Here is a 6962-nt window from a genome sequence, read left to right as displayed (position 1 = left end):
CAGTGAGTCATTGTTATTAAGTGACTGCCTTAAGACGCTGTACATTTCAAGGTCGTCATCGAGTGATTGCCTGGGAGGTCTGTAGGAGACAGATATATTTAAATTGACTTTTGCAATGTTTACTCGCACTCACAAATGTTCAACGTTACTGTTTCTTGGTGTTTTGTCAGTGGGTTGCAAATAGTTTTTGACAAAAAGGGTGACGCCACCGCCTCTACGGTTTACACGATCTTTGTTGAAGAGTCTGTAGCCATCTATGTTGTATTCGGAACTTAAATCAATATTTGTGGTGTCGATAAATGTTTCGGTTATAGCAATCATGTCAAAATTTTATGTTAGAGCAAGACATCTCAGTTCATCAAATTTGTTTTTTAGGCTACGCACATTGAAACTAAGGATTTTTAAGTTATCAAGAGGCTTGGTAATAGAGGAGGAGGTACTTGCGATATCACGGTTACGGGTTTGTTGCGATGCATGGCGTCTATTTACACGGGCGGGGTGGAGGGACGTGGCTGAGGGTCGTTTTTTGATCGGGTGTCATGTACTGCGTCGTTGAGGAGCCTTCCGAATCTGGCTGCCCCGATGGGAGACAGGTGTAATCCATCCCTGTGGAAGAGCTCAGTTTGTCCATAGAAATTGTCCCATGGGTTGAAGAACTCCACGTCAAGCTCCCTACAAAGAGTCTGTAAGCGGTTGTTTAGGCTGAAGGCCTTACTGAAGAAGTCGCTCTCCGCCCAAGTCCGTGATAGAACTCCTGAAATCAAAATGTTAGGAAATTTAGACTTACACTGCTGGATGAGCCTATGGTACTTGTCCAGCAGTTCCTCAGACTGGGTCGTGGTGACATCGTTCGTACCTGTGTGAATAACAATAAGAGAGAGAGAGAGAGAGAGAGAGAGAGAGAGAGAGAGAGAGAGAGAGAGAGAGAGAGAGAGAGAGAGAGAGAGAGAGAGAGTCTTTAGTCACTCCTTTAGAAACACACACACACACACACACACACACACACACACACACACACACACACACACACTTACTTGGCCAGACTTGAAGGCAGGAGGAGGAGGTCTGTCAAAGTTCCATGGTGTAGAGTCACTCCTTCTTGCCTCCTGGAACACTTGCCGATGGGTGGTGGGTCCAGCGGCTGTAATGAAGTGTTGTGTATCTTATAACAGCATGAAGGGCTTTAGTAAGGGGGATATTAATAAGATTATTATGGTTAGAGAACTGGGCAGGACATGTAGTAATGGGTTTAAACTGGATATATTCAGATTCAACAAGGACACAGGCAAGAATTGGTTTACTAACAGAGTGGTGGATGAGTGGAACAGGCCTGGTGGTGAGTGAGTGCCAATACTAACAGAGTGGTGGATGAGTGGAACAGGCCTGGCAGTCATGTGGTGAGTGAGTGCCAATACTAGCAGACTGGTGGATGAGTGGAACAGGCCTGGCAGTCATGTGGCAAGTGAGTGCCAATACTAACAGAGTGGTGGATGAGTGGAACAGGCCTGGCAGTCATGTGGTGAGTGAGTGCCAATACTAACAGAGTGGTGGATGAGTGGAACAGGCCTGGCAGTCATGTGTTGAGTGAGTGCCAATACTAACAGAGTGGTGGATGAGTGGAACAGGCCTGGCAGTCATGTGGTGAGTGAGTGCCAATACTAACAGAGTGGTGGATGAGTGGAACAGGCCTGGCAGTAATGTGGTGAGTGAGTGCCAATACTAACAGAGTGGTGGATGAGTGGAATGGACAGTGATGTTGGGAGGGGTTAGTTGACAGGAGCTGCCTTGACAAGACCTACCATAGGCCTATTGCAGACTTCCTGTGCTCTCAGCTGGTGCGTGGCCAGGCAGACATGACATGGCCAGACTTGAACCACCTGTGTGTTGTGTGTGTGTGTGTGTGTGTGTGTGTGTGTGTGTGTGTGTGTGTGTTAGTTTGATTCATTTCAATGTGTTTGTTTGTTTATTAATTAACTAAATCAGCATTGGTATTCCTTCCCTTCTACCTCCATTCTTTCCTCCCCTTACCTTCCCTCTACTTTTTCTCTTCCTTTCACATTTTGGTTGTTCACTCCTTTTTTTCCTTCCATTTCCTTTCCTTCACTTTTTGGTTGTTCCTTCTTTTCCTTCCCTTCCTTTCCTCTTCCTCTATCTCTTCTCTTTACTTTTTAGTCGTTCGCTCCTTCCCTTCCCTTCCCTTCCCTTGAACAGTAGTGTGTCTGTAATCCATCACAGTAATAACAATCCCTTCAACCTTCCTGTGTGTGTAATCCATTTTATTTATCTCCATCTTGAGGCCTCTAAGAATGGTGTATTAACCCAGCCTCTGCCAACCCACTCAATTATAACAGTAATTCACTCACCTCAACCTCCACGTTACTTGTCAACACCTTGGCGCAGCACAGTAAGCCACTGGGACACTCACACAGCGTTGGTCTCCCTGGCACCGTTCCTGAAATCAGAGAGAAGCAACAAGGATTTGAGCAAGTTGCAGACTTCTGGGTCCACTGTGTTCAAAACAGCTTGAAGCAACACACTACATGCAACACTAGGAAACAACACATCACTGACACAGCTATGTCACAAAATAATCACAACTTGCTAATACATAAGATGCAGTAAAACCCTGGATATAACAGACCTGCTTACAACAGTTCCGGCCATAACGGACAAGGTCAGAGGGTCAGAAATCCACGGGGATCCACTAAGAATAATTTCTGGACGAACCGGTAAGTACAACTGCTAGCCAGCTTGCTCTCCTCTGCTGACCAATCCTTGGGTTACTGTAGTCTTTCCAGCCCACCCGTGAAATATTTCCCTGCTTGTGGTTCACATTCAAATGGAGAACGTATTCACACCACAAAAAATGTCACGCATCAATCCAGGACGTAAATGTAATGGGAAATTGCCAAGCGTTTGTGAGTGTCGGTGCTGACACAGCTTGTGGGGGTCGCTGGGAGCCAGGTTAGGTTTGGTTAGTTTGAAATTCATTGGCTTTGGCGTGGTGGAAATAAGCAGCAAACATGGCGGGGGTTGTTTACTACCAGAAATACCTCCTGTAAGTCACTCTGCTGTTCAGTACAAGCACTGTTCAGTATATGTCACTAAATGGACTGTAGCTCTTGATCTAATCATTATTATAAGTTGATTGCATAGGATGCACTATCCAGCTCTTTCATCAGTATTTGTTTTTGTCTATGTAATTATGTACTGAGACCATCAGCAGAGTGCGGCTTCCCCTCCTCATCATGGGGACTGTGGGGTTGGGAAGCCCACCAGGGGAGTAAACCAGGTGAGCATGCACACCTGGGGGAATACACAGCAGGAAAAAAATTGCTTGATTTTGTTCTATCTTGTCCACTTTTGTTCTTTGTGAGCACTGAGTGAAATGTAGAAACAGTAAGCAAGCTGAACCTGTTTTGTGGCTGCAGCAGCACGGCAGGCATTGAAAGTCATCAATCCTTTATGTGATAAAAAAGAGTTAGCAGGTTATTTCACAACACAAACTAACTAACGGTTTGGTCTTCCAGTGGTGCACTTGTAAAATTTTATCCATATCCGTAACAATACGGCCCACTGCCAACCTGGCAGCCTCAGTGCCTCGCCAAGTGTGCTGTGCAGCTATACAGACAATGTGCTGACAACACACACAGTAATATACACTATATGCTTACATTTATTAGGTTCGCCGGTAATATTATAAGTATTTTAAAATAACCGCCACTCATAACGGACTCTCGGCAATAATGAACCAAGTTCCCCCCAATTAGTCCGTCTCATCGAGGGTTTACTGTGCTGCCAGACAGTCTCCTTGATAGTGTCAGTCATACCTCGGTTTATGAGCTTAAATCCTTCTGGAATTTTTATTGCAAACCATATAAAATGAATGCACATTGTAGTAGTGTTGTAAACACAAAGATTTCACACAGGGGCACCAACACAACCAGGCGCTGCCTCTGTGAGTCTACCACAACGCAGTGTGAGCGCCCTCACCTTGCAGCAAACAAAGGCTTGTGTCCTCAACGTGTACAGACAGGGTGCTCCTACACCGTCACCAATCATAAACCAAGGCATTTTTAGTGATTTTTTTTGCTTGTGAATCAAAACACTGGTAAAGTAAGGCACTCGTAAACCCAGGCATTACTGTAGCGACACTGAAAACAAACAAAAGTCTCCACAGGTCAGCGTGACATGGTACTTACAAGTCTGGTTCCATTGGAGCAGTGTCAGTGGTACAGGTCCCCAACCTGCTGTGGCAGCCAGAGGACTGCTTCACTCATGTCTGCCATCCACTGATGACCTGTAACAATGCACAAATTAAACTTAACTTGCCAGGAATATTTGTCAAGAGTAATTTTAAAAAAAACATACCAATAGCTAACAAATATATGGACGAATAAAAAAAATTGTTTTGTCACCAGAATTTGAGGAAAGATAGGGAGAGAAAGGGAAGAATGAGATAGGGAGAGAACATTGGAGGAAATAAATAGGGAGAGAAAGGGAGGAGTGAGATAAGGAGAGAACATTGAAGGAGTGAGATAGGGAGAGAAAGGGAAGAATGAGATAGGGAGAGAACATTGGAGGAAAGAGGGAGAGAAAGAATTGGAGATAAATTTTAAAGACATCAAAATCTAACATAAAGATGGTGCCTGATTACTTCTGGACAAACTATAATGTTGATGTTATTATGGAGACACTGTTTTGTTCAGGAAATCACACAATAATCAACTTCCGCTTCATCCGTAGTACCAAGCTGCAAATTTCCGCCATCCACGCCAAATGCCGGATAAATTTAAACCAACCCAACCCCCCTTCTGTTTTCCAGAACTCCCTTGTTGCTGCACTGCATTCAGGGACCAAAACAGAATTCATATTGTAGGTATTAACTTGGCTGGCTGCCCTTGCCTCAATATTATAAAAAAAAAAAGAATTAAAGAAATCACGGGCCGGGGCCAGCCAAAAAATTTAGCAGGCAGAGTATGGGGCCACCTAGTCCTCATTAAAATTAACAATATATAGTAATAATTAACATAGAGCCATCACCTTCAGGCAAACTCCAGAAGTACACCCACCAGTAACAACAGAGCAGTGCCACAGCCTGACCTAACCGACCAGTAAATGTTTAATGGTAAAGTGCTCAAAATAACGGAAAAGGTCAATAAAAAAGACCAATTAATCTAAGCTAACCACATCTGAATTCTGGAATAACACCCAAGTAGTTAAGGAGGATAAATGTCAAGATTCTTGGGCTAGCCTTTCTTCATTGATGAACTGGTGGAGTGGATATGGCAGCTGCTGACCACATTCATTGTCTCATAGCTCAACTAAAAATGAGTCCGCTATAGTCTATCAATTCTAACTTGAGCACGACGCAGGGATTCCCCACCAGACCACGCTGGTGCCACGTCACTCTCCTCAGAAAGGGTCGCTACCTCTCTCTCTTTTGCATGGCTGTGCGAGAGTGAGATCTGCTTGAATTGTCCATGGCGGCGTAACGCTGAATGGTGCAGCCTGTTGCCAAGGTCTGTCATGGTAACTCTGAGAAGCTGTCAAGGGAAACATGCACCTCTTGAAGGCTGGGCCAGAGGGAGGTTTTTATGTTAGGGTTTTTTTAAACTTCTCATATATAAAAATATATATATATATATAATAAATAAATATATACTTCATATTTATACGAATACATACTCTTAAATACTGATAATTTCAATACAAATATGAATACTTCACAAGAGTATTCGTGAATGCATTCTTGAATACTTTTTGTTGAAGATAAATTTTTTCATGTAGGTAGGTTGGCAATGAGCCTAGTATGGTGCAAGAGCACGTCAATCAGCGGACCGGACGAAAGTGCAGCAGAAGATCCCTCCCCACAAGAGCCCCAGCAGGTGGAGGCAGGACCCTGCTGGCCTCCAGTCTGTTCCATGAAGGGCCACGAATCTTTAACAGCCTGCCTAAGGAAGTCCCAAACCTAACAGGTTGCCCGGTAAACAGGTTAAAGAATGGGCTAGACAAGCTGCTACAAACAGTCCCAGTGCCGGGCTACACCTCAAGATGTAGGACTACCAACACCATACCGGACCAAATCGCCCTGTTGAGCAGGACCGGGAGCAGCAGCAGCCACGACTGTGAGGCCTCTAAACAACACAACCAAGTAAGTAAGCAAGCAAGATGGAGGCGTGGAGTGCAGTGGAGGGGTGTGGGTGTGTGCGAGGTCATGCATGGGCGGGGTTTGGAGGGCAGGATCTACTTCAGGGGCACTGATGGGCCAGCAGCCTGGAGGGCACGTCACCAGTGGGAGGGAAAGGGCGCTGGGTGGCGGGGTCCCGTGGGCGGCGTCCAGCACGAGTGTCAGGCTTGGTTTGTTTACGTTTGGCTGCTGCTGCTGATGATGATGGCTGCCCTTTGCAACGGCTCCTCCTGTCATTGTTACGCACCTATATAGCTGTCTTCTCTTATTAATAAAGTGATTCTTCTCTGATTTTCCAACACTCGCACACTGTGTTTTGCTTCCCTTCCATTTCTGTTGTGTTGGTCAAAAGGGAAGTGTTATGATAAGTGCGTCAGTCCGTGTCGGGCACCACAATAACTAAATTACTGTTCAGCCTCGCATGATTTGCACGACGAAAATTACAAAACTGAAAATGACTGTAAGGAAAATACATTTATCTATCCTTCTACCAAGTAGCTAGAGAGAGAGAGAGAGAGAGAGAGAGAGAGATAGAGAGAGAGAAATGATGGGTTCATAAAACTGTGTGTAGAGTGCTGCGATGTCAAGCTGTCAACTGGCGGAGGGGTGTTTGTAGCGCGTGACAGGAAGAAGAGGCATACGAGATTGGGATGGCTCTGGCAGAGAGAGAGAGAGAGCGCGAAAGTCATAAGTGTGCCTTCTCTCCTTCTTGCCTCTAATATTTACTTGATTTTAGGTGTAAGGTGCAGTCAAAGTGATTGGAGCACTATAT

The 6962-nt window shown here is 45.0% G+C and overlaps 1 long non-coding RNA gene across 6 annotated transcripts in view; it reads right to left on the bottom strand.

Moving 5' to 3' along the window:
* LOC127008100 (uncharacterized) overlaps positions 1-6391 on the bottom strand; it is a 38997-nt gene extending 32606 nt beyond the window's left edge. For 5 of the 6 annotated variants that reach the window (XR_007760797.1, XR_007760802.1, XR_007760807.1 and 2 more), the window contains exons 1-4: positions 6251-6391; positions 4203-4300; positions 2364-2452; positions 1035-1141 (exon numbers count right to left, since the gene is read on the bottom strand). This is a non-coding gene — a long non-coding RNA (uncharacterized LOC127008100). The remainder of the gene's footprint in view (positions 1-1034; positions 1142-2363; positions 2453-4202; positions 4301-6250) is intronic. The other variant, XR_007760806.1, reaches the window with a different exon arrangement.
* Between the last annotated feature and the right edge of the window lie 571 nt (positions 6392-6962).

This window comes from Eriocheir sinensis, chromosome 4, assembly GCF_024679095.1.
Source record: "Eriocheir sinensis breed Jianghai 21 chromosome 4, ASM2467909v1, whole genome shotgun sequence".
NCBI lineage: Eukaryota > Metazoa > Arthropoda > Malacostraca > Decapoda > Varunidae > Eriocheir > Eriocheir sinensis.
This window is presented reverse-complemented; position numbering and strand designations above follow the sequence as displayed.